This window comes from Scyliorhinus canicula, chromosome 5 (genome assembly GCF_902713615.1).
Source record: "Scyliorhinus canicula chromosome 5, sScyCan1.1, whole genome shotgun sequence".
NCBI lineage: Eukaryota > Metazoa > Chordata > Chondrichthyes > Carcharhiniformes > Scyliorhinidae > Scyliorhinus > Scyliorhinus canicula.
Genome location: NC_052150.1, coordinates 191,185,691 through 191,200,428, shown reverse-complemented (window position 1 = coordinate 191,200,428; position 14,738 = coordinate 191,185,691). Strand labels below are relative to the sequence as shown.

Here is a 14,738-nt window from a genome sequence, read left to right as displayed (position 1 = left end):
AGGACGCAAAGATCATCGCCAACGGCACAGCAGTCGTTTCCCTTGCTTCCCGTAGTAACCTTGGATATATCCCATCAGGCCCAGGGGACTTATCTATCCTGATGCTTTTCAAAATTTGCAGCACATCCTCCTTCTTAATAACAACCTGTTTGAGTCTATTAACCTGGTTCACACTGTTCTCACGAGCAACAAGCTCCCTCTCTCCAGTGAATACTGAAGCAAAATATTCATTTAGGGCCTCCCCTATCTCCTCAGACTCTAGGCACAAGTTCCCTCCACTCTCCCTGATGGGCCATACTCTCACTCTGATCATCCTCTTATTTCTCACATAAGTGTAGAACGCCTTGGGGTTTTCCCTAATCCTTCCCACCAGGGCTTTTTCATGCCCCCTTCTAGCTCTCCTCAGTCCATGTTTGAGTTATTTCCTGGCTACCTTGAAACCCTCGAGATCCGTGCCAGATCCTTACTTCCTCAACCTTACGTAAGCTTCCTTCTTCCTCTTGACAAGAAGCTCCACTTTTCTTGTCGTCCAAGGCTCCTTCACCTTACCATTCCTTGCCTTGTGTTATGGGCCAGGGTTGAGAGAACCCCAAAGTGTATCATGGAGTTCACCTGACCCACAACTTTTAATAGGTTGTGGTATGGGAAGCACACGGCCCACTTTACAGGTGTGGTACAGCAGAAATGAAAAAATATTTTTTAAAGCAAAACAATGTTTATTCTATGAACTCAAGTTAACCTTTTTAAAGCATACAGTGAACATCTTAGCAACCATTCATTCAAATACAACCCCCAAAGAATATAACACAAAGTAATACTTAAGCTGTCCTGTTATCATCCATAAAGCTTAAAAAAAATAACTTTTAACAGAAGCACATAAGGTTAAAGTCACTACTGAGAGCATTTATTAATTTTAAAACACCAAAGGATCGATTTACGTTCTTTAGATTACCGAGAGAGAGACTCATACATCTTCTGGCTGTGACTGCAGCTATCCAGCTCTGAAAATGAAACTAAAACACACACTGCAGCAAACAGCCCAAAATGAAAGTAAAAAGCTGACAGAAAGCCCAGCTCCACCCACTCTCTGACATCACTACAATAATGAACACCCATTTCTTAAAGGTATTCTCACATGACACTTGTCTCAGTGGGACAAAAGTATCCAGCACTCGGAGCAAGTGGTCCTTAAACAATCCCCACATTACTGTTGTGCATTTCCCCGAGAACAACTGTTCCCACTTTATGCTCCTCAGCTCGTGTCTAATAGCGGTATAATTTCCCCTCCCCCAATTAAATACCTGCCCCTGTCCTTCTCCATGATTATGGTAAATGTCAAGGAATTGTGGTCGCTGTCACTGAAATGCTCTTCCACCGAGACATCTGACACCTGGCCTGGTTCATTGCCGCCCCCCCCCCCCCCTCCCCCCCTTCATGTACACACCAGACAAAATCTCCATCCAAATCATTTTCACTAAGGAGGTTCCAGTCAATATTAGGGAAGTTGAAGTCACCCATGACAACAATTCTGTTACTTCTGCACCTTTCCAAGATCTGCCGCCCAATCTGTTCCTCTATCTCTCTGCTGCTATTGGAGGGTCTATAGAAAACTCCCAATAAAATGACTGCTCCTTTCTTGTTTCTGACTTCCACCCATACTGACTCAGTAGACAAACCCTCCCTAATTAACGGTGCCACTCCGCCTCCTCTTTTACCTCCCTCGCTATTCTTAAAACATCTAAACCGGAACATCTCACAACCATTCCTGCCCCTGTGAAATCTATATCTCTGCAATGGTCACAATATCGTAGTTCCAAGTACTGAGCCATGCTCTAAATTCATCTCTCTTATTTCTGACACTCCTTGCATTGAAACAGACACATTTTAACCAAATACACCGAGTGCAACTTTGTCCTATCAACTGTGTATCCTTCCTCGCAGACTTGCTGTTCAACAGCTACCCTATCCTCTGATCCATAGCTTTGGTTTCAATTCCCCTCCCAAACAGCTCTTGCAAACCTCCCACCCAGGATATTGGTGCCCCTCCAGTTTAGGTGCAATCTGTCCTTCATGTACAGGTCCCACCTTCCCTGGAAGGTATCCCAATGTTCCACATATCTGAAGCCTTCCCTCCTGCACCAGCCCTGTAGCCACGTGTTCAGCTGCATTCACTCTCTGTTCCTTGCCTCACTTGCACGTGGCACCGGTAGCAATCTTGAGATTACTACTCTGCTTGTCCTGCTCTTTAGCTTCCAACTTAACTCCCTGAAATCACTTTTTAGATCCTCATCCCTTTTCTTAGCTATGTTGCTGGTGCCTATGTGTACCACAACTTCTGCTCCCCACCCCTCTTTAAGAATCCTGCAGACTCGATCTGAGACATCCCTGACCCTGGAGGCAACATACCTATCCGTTCCCCCAACCATGGAGTCTCCTATCACTGTTGCTTTTCTATTCTTCCCCCCTTCCCTTCTAAGCCACTGAACCAGGCTCAGTGTCAGAGACCTGGCCGCTATGGCCTTCCCTGGTAGCCCCCCTCAACAGCATCCAAAACGGATCCGGGAGGCAGAACCCCCTCTGCCTCCCGGATGATCCGAAGTTCATCCAGCTCCAGCTCCACCGTTTCTGAGGAGCTGGAGTTGGGTGCACTTCCCACAGGTGCAGTCAGCGGGGCACCAGTGGTGTCCCTCACCACCCACATCCTACAGGAGGAGCATGCAACTGCCCGAGCCTCCATCCCCTCTGATCTGAATTCCCAAAGAGATTTAAAAGGAAAAAAAGATTAAACACCCGTTAGGCCCTTAAAAAAAAAAATATATAAATACTGCTGCTACTCTCTCAAGTAAAGCCTCTAAAATTGACGATTCAGCTAAATGATACAAAGAAAAATGCCCCCAAAAAACAAAAAAACCCAAAGAACTCTTACCTTAGAGAATGTAGCTGCCCTGTGAACAAACTGGAACTCCACCCTCCGACTCTGCTCCCAGCCAGCCTCCCTCCCTCTTTGTAAACTCCCGGCTCCCTTCTCGCTCTTTGAGGAAATGTAGGAAATGAAAAGAAAGGAGCACCTTGATCCCTCCTCACCCAATTCCCTCAGTCACCAAACTCCCACTATGGTACTCAAATGCACCCAAATTCAGCACTCCGTGCTAACAAAATCAGCACTGCAAGATGGTCCACCTTTATACTGTCTGACTCTAGCCTCTGAAAACTGGCCTAAACCAATTAACTAATTAACAAGCTGCAGGTAGAGCCTGAGCGAACCCAAAGAGTTGAACACACAATCTGGATTGACGTTTCACTGTAGTACTGAGGCAGTGCTGCACTATCTGTGATGTAATCCTCTGGATGAGGCCCTGTCTCCTTCAGAGATGGATTTGAAGTGTAGTTCTGTTCAAATAACAGTAGTGGAGTTCTTCTGGTGCCGTGGCCAATATTCACAACTCAATCAACGTCGAAAAGGAATCACCTTGTCACTTAGCACAGGGCTAAATCGCTGGCTTTGAAAACAGACCAAGGCAGGCCAGCAGCACGGTTCAATTCCCGTACCAGGCTCCCCGAACCGGCGCCGGAATGTGGCAACTAGGGGCTTTTCATAGTAACTTGATTTGAAGCCTACAATAAGCGATTTTCATTTTCATTTAAAAAAATTTCACATCATTGTTTTGTGTGTCAATAAACTGCCCTGAATTAATCAGCTGTGAAGCATGTTGGAGCATTCGGAGGTTGTGAAGGGGTCTATGTAGATGCAAGCCGTTCTTATATTTTCTTCCAGGAAGGATCAATAGGGTGAGATCTGGAGCAAATCCTTGTTTTTTTTTCAAATTCTTTTCTAGTATAGGCATGTTTAAACCAATCGCAGCACTTCATCTTGTCTGAATGAGGCACATTATGATGAAAGTTGTGTAAATGTCATATCCTTCTTGATATAGTGGTCATGTATTCTAATAAAGTGAATGTTGAAATGTCTTTCCCTCCAAATTATACCTACATAATAACTGCACTTCCAAAACGATTTGTATGAAACGCTCTTAGGTATTCTCAGCGATTCAATGAGCCTTGCTTTCCAAAGGTCTGCAGATTGGTCTGCAGCAATTCAGATCCAAATTTTTAAAAATGCAGTTGCAAATCAAGAGCATATAAGCCCAGCTCCTCTCATCTAATTTCTTCCCTGCTCGGCCTTTAGATAAACTGCCCATAACTTACCAAGCCACAGAGGCTACATTCCTGCTAGACGTGGAATTTGAATGCTAAATGCGGACTAGTACATTGCATTTTGGTTTAAGCTGAACCCATTTGGCAGCAGGTACTGAATAGCTCCGATATGCAGGGAGCAATCACTCACTTAGCGAACATCCCTGACTTCTCACTTGAGTCAACCAGTTGGCACGGCTTGTTCTTGTCACGTGACTGTATATCAGTTGCATTGATGATTTTAGTTGAAAGAATCATTGTGGTACCAAAAAAGCACTGCTTAATTATTAGTCCTGAATACTAATGGTGGGGAGCATTTTCTTCATAGAACTGGATGTAAATGTGCAGATCATAGCAGATGCCTTTAGTGTTTAGCATTGCTTCAAATCCAGTCTGTTCATAATTATTTGGATGTATGTTGCCCGATATCATTTTACTAAATTGGGTGAATAGAACAATATAGAGGAAGATCTGTGGTGTTTTACCTTTCTGATGCTACTTTACTGTTCCTCCTTACAAAAGATATCTGCGCTTTAATAAAAAAATTGTGCTACATACTGAAATGCCAGAATGGAACTAATAAGGTGGCATGGTAGCATAGTGGTTAGCATTGTTGCTTCACAGCACCAGCGGCCTGGGTTCTATTCCTGGCTTGGGTCACTGTCTTTGTGCAGTCAGCACATTCTCCCCGTCTGTGTGGGTTTCCTTCGGGTGCTCCACTTTCTGCCCTCAAATCCCGAAAGACGAGCTTGTTGGGTGAATTGGACATTCTACCTCAGTGTACCCAAATAGGCGCCAGAGTCTGGTGACGAGGGGATGTTCACAGTAACTTCTTTGCAGTGTTAATGTAAGCCTACTTGTGACACAAATAAAGATTCTTATTATTATCAAATCCTCTTTTATGGATAGAGAAAGTGGCCACATTGGGTAGGTGATGAATCTTAATCTCACTTCCTTTTATAGCAAGCCTTTCGACCACGTCTTCTCTGTAGATATTTTATGTCTCCAGCTCTATGTTTGATTTTCAGCAAACTCTGCCTGTCAAAGAAGTAGATTATTAATGTACCAAAATTGTCAACTCCAGCTACTTTTGATTTTATGGAATGGCTGGATCTCTCCAAACTAAATAATTGACAGTATTGGGTAGGATGAGGCATCTTGGGACTGCATTTGCTGAAGACCTTTTGCTTCTGAATAGGTATTGAGAGTACCAGCACAAAACGCTCCAAAGATGCACGAATGAAGAAAACGCCATACAGTCTTTGAACTGTGCGACTCACCGCGGAATATAATGTTAAGAATTTTTAAAATAAATTCTGTGCATTACTTCTCTGGCTCAGACCCCATGACATGCGTACATAGGTGCATTGGAAAGTATTCATTTTCTTTTCCAAAAGGCTTTTAAAAAATTTGGTGCAAGGGATGTTGAGCATTGTTGGTAAGGCTTGCCCACCCTAATTGACGGTGGAGGTGGTGATGAGCCTGCCTTCTTGAAAGAGTGTAGCCCATATGATGCAGGTACACCCACTGCTCTTTGGGAGGCAGTTCCAGTATCTTGATCAGCAATAGTGAAAGAATGAAAGGATATCTCCCAAGTCAAAAAGGTGAAGAAAAATTGGGAATGGCCAATTTCAGTAGATTAAGAATGGTTTTAGCTCAGTGAAATTGGAATCAAATATTGGCAGGCAAAACTGACAGAACAATGGACTGCCTTTGAAGAGGAGATGCTTTGAGTGTAGTTGAGTTATGATCGCGCATGGGGGGAAAGGAGGGACAAACAAGACCAGATCTCCTTGGAAAGCACGTAAGATGAAAAAGGGTGGTGTGAAAAATGCCAGGTTGATGCAGAAAGTTCAGAGTGCAAGTTTAAAGAAAAGAAACAAGAAGATAGCCAGATAACATAAAAGTGAATCCGAAAATCGTCTTCTGGCATATAAAGAATGAAAGGGTGACAAAAGGTTGGGTGATAGAAAACAGGAACCAATTTGGGAATTGACCAATGTAGGCAGAAGGGCAGTGCCGTAATAAATTAATACTTTGCATCTGCCTTTACCAAGGAAGATGCTTTCAAAGACCTGGTGAAAGCAAAGGTAGTTGAGGCACTGGATTTCTAAAAATCGATGAGCAGCGGGAGAAAAGCTGGATTTACTAAAATTAAAGTTAAGTACAATCCGCCTTAATACAGAGGTGGTGGCAGAAGACTGGCGAATTAGAACATAGAACATAGAACAGTACAGCACAGAACAGGCCCTTCGGCCCTCAATGTTGTGCCGAGCCATGATCACCCCACTCAAACCCACGTATCCACACTATACCCGTAACCCAACAACCCCCCCCTTAACCTTACTTTTTATTAGGACACTACGGGCAATTTAGCATGGCCAATCCACCTAACCCGCACATCTTTGGACTGTGGGAGGAAACCGGAGCACCCGGAGGAAACCCACGCACACAGGTGGAGGACGTGCAGACTCCACACAGACAGTGACCCAGCCGGGAATCGAACCTGGGACCCTGGAGCTGTGAAGCATTTATGCTAACCACCATGCTACCCTGCTGTTGTAAATGTTGCATCATTTTTCAGCAATGGTGCAAGAATAAGTCCAGTGACTTGACCTCAGTGGTTAAGGAAAGCTTTTAGAAACATTAATCTGGGACAACATCAGCGATTGCTTGAAGCAGTGTGGATTGATTAAGGAAAGTCAGCATAGGATTTTTAAGGGCAAATGGTTTTTACCGTTGATGTTGATGTAAAAATTCATAATACGCCAAGTTTAAAGTTAAGCCACTCTGGTGTGGATAGTCTCCATCTTTGTCATTCATCACTTGGGTGTGCTTGGTGTAGTTGCGTCTTAAACTACCATGAATCTTTGCAACACATCCCATATCGCTTGCTTGAACCTTTGCAGGCAGTTTCTAAGTGTGACATCCATTTGTGGGTTGAGAAAATTGAGGTTGACTACTAATGCAAGTACAGCATGTCATGGTGAAGATACGGTCGACATGTTTAACGGATATATACCAAAACATGATTTTTTTTGTTGCCGTTTTATATACCACGATGTATGATAACTAACCTGACTGAGGTTTTTGATAAGGGTAATATGTTACTGTGGTGCACCTTAGCTTATAAAAGACATTTATGTTCCACATGACAGGTTTATTAGCAAAGTCAATGCTCATCTCATGAAAGGGACAGTGGCAGCATGGGTGCAAAGTTGAGTGTCGGGGAACAGAGTAGTGGCGAGCGGTTGTTCTTCAGATGGGAGGAAGTGGACCGCTGCTTTTCGTGGTTTATATCAGTGACCTAGACGTGGCTGTACAAGGCTCAATTTCAGAATTTGCAGTTGATACAAAAGGTGGTATTGTGAACTGTGAAGAGGGTGGTGATAAACTTCAGGAGGACACAGGCTGATGGAATGAGCGAGTGCGTGGCAGCTGAACCTAATGCAGAGAAGAGTGGTAAAGAACGAGAAGCTGCAATATAAAATAAAGGATACAATTCTAAAAGATGTGCAGGAGCCGCGGTACCTGGGGGTGTAAGTGCCCAATTTGTTGAAGGTGATAGGTCAGGTTGAGAAAATGTATCGCTTCTCGGCCTTTCGGCTAAGATCAAGTGTAGTATCTGCTTCTCAGCGTTTCGGCTGAGATCTAGTATGTCTCTCTTGTGGGGACCATGAATTGGATTCAATTTGAATTGATTTTTGGAGCAGGCAAGGAGCTGGATTAGGGGTTTGCCCCTGTCCACATTCTGAGCTTTGGCTTTGTAACTCTGAAAAAGTAATACAGAAAAGGTTGAGAAAATGTAATTCAGGTGCATTGGATCCTAGGCCATAAAAGAGTACAAAAACAAGGAAGTCCTGTTGAACCTTTATAAAACATTGTTGTGGCCTCAACTGGATGGAGAATTGTGTCCTATTCTTTGCACCATATTTTACAAAGGGCATGAAGACATTACGAAGGTTGCAGAAAAGAATTAGAAAAATGATTCCAGTGATGAGGGATTTCAGTTACATGGGTATTTTGGAAAAGCTGGGACTTTCCTGCTTCCAGAAGAGAAAGTTGAGAGATTTGTTAGAGGTGTTCATAAAATGGGCCCGGGCAGAATAGATGGGGGAGAAAGTGTTCCCACTGGTGGTAGGTTCAACAACCAGAAGGCACTGATTTAAGGTGATTGACAAAAGAACCAGAGGCGACATGAGGGAAAACCTTTTTACGCAAAAGGCAATAATGATCTGGGTGAATTGCTTCAGAGTGGTGTTGACATTCAATTGCGGTTTTCAAAAGGGAACTGTATCTAGGAAGGGAAAATATTCCAGGGTTCCAAGGAAAGCGTGGGAGAGTGGGGCTGGTTGAGATGGTCATGCAGAGCAGACACGATGGGTTGAATGGCTTCCTTCTGTGTAGTAACCATTTTATGATTTTGTGATTCTTTTATCAGTGAAGCCAAATTCAATCCAAAGACTTCTATAAAGCATTTACTCCAATAGGTTGTGAGCTTTAAATGATCATTATTTAAATCAATACATTTTTGTGTGCAGGTCCAAGCACCAAAGATTTTTTGACTCCGATTGAGAAGGTGACAGTTATGCAATACACTCATTAATAGCCATCTTATTCATTGCTAAGTTAATAAACTGATAAATATGCTATTAACCTGAGGCTGAGGTCAGAGACTAGGTTCATAGAACACTCTTCATGTTCTACCTGAAAATAAGTTGAAATCTTGTGATTTTCACCTGTTTTTATCTGATTAATCTGATTAATGTTGAGCATTCTGCCAAAACACGTGACAGTTGCCGCTGGTTTAAAGCTCTTGTTCTAGTTTTTGTGCTGTTTTAAGCATAGAATTGGATTCTTTATTTCTCCAAGGAAAGTTCTCCAAGGTTTCAAATATTTTGCATATATATGATGTCCTGCCTGGCTTTTATATCCTTGCCTTGTGGCCAAATGTTTTGTGTGCAGATTGTTGTCTTTGGCAGAATGCTTACTGCTGTATAATCGACTGGGCTCGTCAACATTTGTTAATCTTGGGTGTCCATCACGTCTGGACCTGCAGCACTTTTAAAAATGTGCAAATATTCATGTAAACACACAAAGACGTCCTGTTCTGTTAGGTTAGTAAACAAAGTAGCTGAGCATGTAACTATCTATTACATCTCCAGTCCTATTCACTTAGATTGACATTTTTGGGGACCATTTCAATTTTGTTGAAATTCCCTTTGAATTGATGCTAAACTGAGTGGGGCGTCCCCCTGACTCATATTGTGAAGCAGGGCCTTTATTATGTTTTCTTGCCTCCATCCAATCCATTCTTCCGACTGACTGACACATTTCCGGTAATTTAATCACCGCCAGCAGTCGATTCGGCATGAACCACTGATTGTCAACCCCAAACCCTTTCCTTCCACTGCTATGGACTCTGAAGCCAGCCCTGCAGTGAATGTCTGCTCTGACCTAGGCGATTTGAGGTCATATTCCAAACTCCGGTGACTTGCACTTTGCCTTCCTCAAGAGTGCAGTTTTCACCTGGCTGGGAATGTTGTGGATAAATTGCTGGATCGAGAACAGACAGTTCCCATGCCATCTAAGCACAGACATAGGAGGAATTTACGGCTCAGAAATAGGCCATTTGGTGCAACAGATCAGCGCTGGTGTCCATGTTCCAGTTAGCTTCCTCCCACCTTATTGCCTTTAACTTCCACAGCGCATCCTTCTGTTCCTTTTCTCCCTTGTGTTTATCTAGTTTCCTGTCCAAGCTATCTAAGATAGTCACATCAGCTTCTATGTGGTAACGAGTTCACAGTCTAACAACTTTCTGGATAAACAAGTTTCCCCTGTGTTAAGGGTTGTAGTGACGTACCTTAAACATACGCTCAAATTTTATCTCTTTCATGCCCTTTCTGATTCTGTGCCCTTTTGACTTCTCTGCAGACAGAACATTACCCGAACTGGGGGGAGAGAGAGGAAAATCAAATAATTTGACCTTTAACTTCATGCTGAAGCAAGTCTGTATCTCTTGCCGGTTTGAACCAAATGTTTTCTAACTCTTAATCCGCACAGACAAACTCATCAAAAGACTATAATGGAAAGTCCCTTGTGCGGACAAAGGATTAGCGGTTTAAATTTAGCATCCTGTTTGGGCATGGTCCTTGACATGTCACCTCTGCTGACATGCCAAGTACTAATTAGATGTGCTACTCATCTTCGAATTTGTTGTTTACTTTGCTTACTTCACAAAAAAAACAATAAATACTGATATTTAATGTCATGGCAGGCAGGGAAGTGAAACCAAACATAAGATCTTAAGATTAAAGCTATGTAAAAAGCTACATAAATCCCCCAAAAAATGAACATGTGATACATGGGAGCAAGAGTAGACCACTTGGCTCGTTGTTCCTGCTCTGCTCAATTGTTAATGGCAGCCCATGAAACACATTTGCTCCTTCTGGATATGCCTTCAGTGCAGAGCATTTTCATGCTGCATTTATAATGTCGTGTTGCTGGCGGAGATAAATATCAACATGTTTTATGAGGGGATCAGATCCTGCACATACGACCATTTTATTCTGGCAATTGATGGGCTGTGTTCATAGACTGCAGCCAACTTTTGGGCCAACTTTTGCACTGTCGTGCTGTTTTGACATTGCTGACTTGCATCAACTCATCACCGCTGCCAGAAGAATCAAGTTGCAAATGCAACATCAAGCAGTCGTTCATGCTTAGCATTATGTTGTGCAGTTGGCTTAATGTTGTGCTTTTGAACATCTGTGCAACTGTGTTGAGCAATATGAAAGGGGCAAATTTCGAGCACCGCTAGACTTAAAATGCAGAACCACTTCCAGTGGGAATGGCTCTGCAGTATAAACAAGCCAACAGATAGAATGCTTAATGGCCATATTTTCTTCGGTTCCTTAAAAGGCACACAGCAATGTATGTCCAGTCAGCTCCTTTAGCCTGTTGTACCATTCAGTTAGAGTTCAACCATACCTCAACGGGGGGGGGGGGGGGGGGGGGGGTTCCAGCTTTCTGCTGTACTTAGTGAGAAAAATTCCACACTTCCTAACTAGCCTAGCTCTTATTTAAAAAAAATTATACCTCCTTGTTCTGAATTCCCTTACTGGAGGAAAAGGCCATAAAGCACTAGGTTAATTTTTTAAAGAAGCGAATTGAAGTTACACCTCTTTTGTTTTTGTTGTTTGGTTTATCTAACTGTTGAAGCATAATTTTTCTTCTTCCTCTGGTTGAAAGTTCCCTTCCTGTTTTTTTTTAATGGTGCTGTTTTTAGACTTGTTGTCATTAGTACAATCTTGGACACACGCCTAAAGTACTGATAAGGTGTTAATTGGTGTCTGGGACTGTTAATAGGGAGGAATGGTGCAGTAAAGTGAAATTGTGTTTGCTGAAACCACATTAACTCTGTACATGTTAATAATGAATTTGAGCTAACCGCTGACATGTCAAAGTAATTAGTAGAAGACTGTTGATATGTTCCATTAGGGTTTCATAAAATACCTAAGATAGCAGGGGACCACTTCCGATGCCTTGCCTTTAAGTTTCCAGGTACTAAGACAATCACTGTTTGTTTACCAGTGTTCAGTCTCATTTCAGAGTGCTTTGTTGCTTTAAAAAATGCACCTTCAATGCTTCATATTATTATTTTCCTGCCTAATCTCAGAGAGACAATTAAAAAAAAAAATCTTAGTTGTAGTTTTCATTGTTACACATAGCAATTTTTGAAAAATATGCACACCCTGCACTTTCGTCTGCATTACAGCATGTTTGCTTTCCGATGCTCCCCATCCATCCAAAATGCTTACTTCTCCACTAATGTTAAATTCATGACAGAACTTCCACTGCCATCTCTGTAGCTCTGTCAGAACATTTGATGTGTTTTCTGACAATAACTGAACAGTATTAGTCTGTCAAGAATTGAAACGATTCATATAAATAATTGTTACTACAGATGCTATACTAGGCGTGAGAGGTTTCTTTAAAAAAAAATAAACTTCTCTCGTCCCCCTGTTTAGCGAGTCACGAAAAATATGGAAATTAGGGTTGGGGGTCAAAAGTAAATTTTGAGTCTTATATAAAATCTTTGCCCCTTTTAAAAATGTTCTCCTTTCTCTTGTCAGTTCTTCATTGTCACGATTTGTCTGTGTGCAGGGCTAGGATCAAAATACAATAATTCTGTCAGCTTCTGTTAGTCACCATAAATGATTTAAATTTTAAATTTTCCTTTTGTGAGAATGCAGAATGGAGTTTCTAAGAAGATGAAGCTTTGTTCCAAGCACCGTCAGAAGAGCTTGCTTATAATATTCATATTCTTCTCAATTATGCTTTTGCAGTAACCCCCTCGAGAATTACAATTCCATCTCTTCCCCTTGTTAAAAATATATTTTGAAAAGTGTTTCATACCCTGGTAAGTGCGAGCAAATTGTAATAATTCAGTTCTTCCATTTGCATTGTATACCCACAAACGCAGTGCTTTTCAATGCCATGGTATCTTGGCAAAGTGCTCTATTCTTGTATGCAACTCATAATATACATTGTCTGAAGCTCAGTTTAAATGGCTCACCTCAATTGTTAACTTGACTGTTCATTAAGGTACTGTAACAGATTTATCAGACAACTAGCAATCCGTAACTTGCCTGACAAATTACTGCATTTTGACAGTCGCTTCTGAGGTAACCCTTTATCAATTTTTGTTTTATGATAGTCGAGGCATAACTACAGCACATGAAAATTACATTTTAAAAACCACCGAGACAAATGCACGAGTGAAAAGTGGGTTGGTTCTGTTGTGGAATTCTATTTTCAATGACAAGTTGAAAATAGCTAAAATAGCTTCTACCAGGCCTTTTTTAAAATTGGCATGAGTTGTGCTTCAGCAGACTGGTCAACTGCACGTCTTTTGCAAGGTGAGAACATGTGGTGCTTTCTGCTTCTTAATTTGTGGTCAAGAGTGGACGGTTATAAATATGGCATAGGTTAATGGGCTCCAACTGTGTCCAAACGTTGAGTGAACGTTTAAAATGGAAAAACATTTTTACCCTGCAGAGATTAGGTGGATCATGGTGGCATAGTTGCATTGTCACTGGACTAGTAAACCAGTGACCCTGAGTAATGCTCTGGGGACCCAGGTTCAAAACCTGCCACTGCGGATGATGGAAATTTGAATTCAATAGAAATCTGGATTTAAAGTCGAATGATGACCATGAAATTATTGCTGATTATTATAAAAACCCATCTGGTTCACTAATGTCCTTTAGGGAAGGAAATTTGCCATCCTTACCTGGTCAAGCCTACATGTGACTCCAGACCCACAGCAATGTGGTTAACTCTTAACTGCCCCCTCAAGGGCAATTAGGGATGGGCAATAAATGCTGGCCTAGCTTGCGATACCCACGCCCCATGAACGAATAAAAAAAAAGCCACCTCTTCATGTTTAATTTGCAACATTTTTTATACATTCTGCACCTCACTTTGACTTGCTTTTTATAGCATATTCATTTTCAAATTTTTTGATTCCCGTCCAGTGACAAGTCAGCAGTGGAGTTTCTGTAATTGACTTGGAAACAGGGCTGGACAGACTGTCAAGGCTCCAAATGCAAATTGTTATCCAATGACTCCAGATGCAAGTGGGTGTGTAGGACCTCAGGAGTCGCTAAATTAGAGTTTAGTTATGATGCCACCTGTGGTTTAATAGCCTTTGGACTATGGCTGTCAAGATCCTGGCATGCAAAGCAGCTACTGGAGTGAATGCTGGTCGGTTACTGATATTCATGGAATTGCATCTACAAATTAAGCTGCACCTTGAGTGGAGACAATTGTAGCTGATGGGTTGGTGAAATGTCTGCTGCTGAACATTCATTTACTGAGAGAAGTCGGTGTGTTCTATTTTAGTGGTAAAAGAGCTTCAGTTTTGCTTTCGAACCTGCAGATTCTGAAAACCCATCTGGTATCTGCGTGCTTTTTTTAAACTAACAAGTAGATGGAAGCACTCCTGGTGCAGCACTTTGTTGCAGGTTGTGCTGTTCTGTGGGTTTAAAAAGAAAATCATCATCGCCAGTCTCTTCACCTCCTCCCATGGCTCAGCTGGTTAAGATAGTGATTGTAAGCAAACTGTTTGGCATCCCATTGTATAAGCTATTTGTGCATGTACACCTGGACATACAAGCACTGCCATGTCAGGTGACTTTGCTCCATGGCTCAAGAGAGCCTAAGTTCCGTTCATGGTGAGAGAAACTGGCACTACGAGCAAATCATGGTGCTGCATTTATATTGTGCCTTTGAGCTCAGGACTGTCCCATTAAAGAGGCGTTAAAGGCCCTTTCAAGCTTGCTCTGCCATTCAGTCAGATAATGTATGATCTCTTCCTTGTTTCAAATGCCCCTCCCTACTTGTTCCCCATATCCCTTTAACCTATTTTTTAAAAATCAGAAATATATCATCTCCTTCTTGAAACCATTTATTGACTCAGATTCCACTGCACTATGGGGCAGTGTGTTCCACAAATTCACCACCCTCCGCGAGCAGTAGTT

The 14,738-nt window shown here is 42.1% G+C and overlaps 1 protein-coding gene and 1 pseudogene across 9 annotated transcripts in view; both read left to right on the top strand.

Moving 5' to 3' along the window:
* LOC119966499 (partitioning defective 3 homolog) overlaps positions 1 to 14,738 on the top strand; it is a 939,848-nt gene that overhangs the window by 316,104 nt on the left and 609,006 nt on the right. The gene's annotated exons all lie outside the window — the stretch shown is intronic.
* On the top strand, positions 7,781 to 7,983 carry LOC119966707 (annotated as a pseudogene).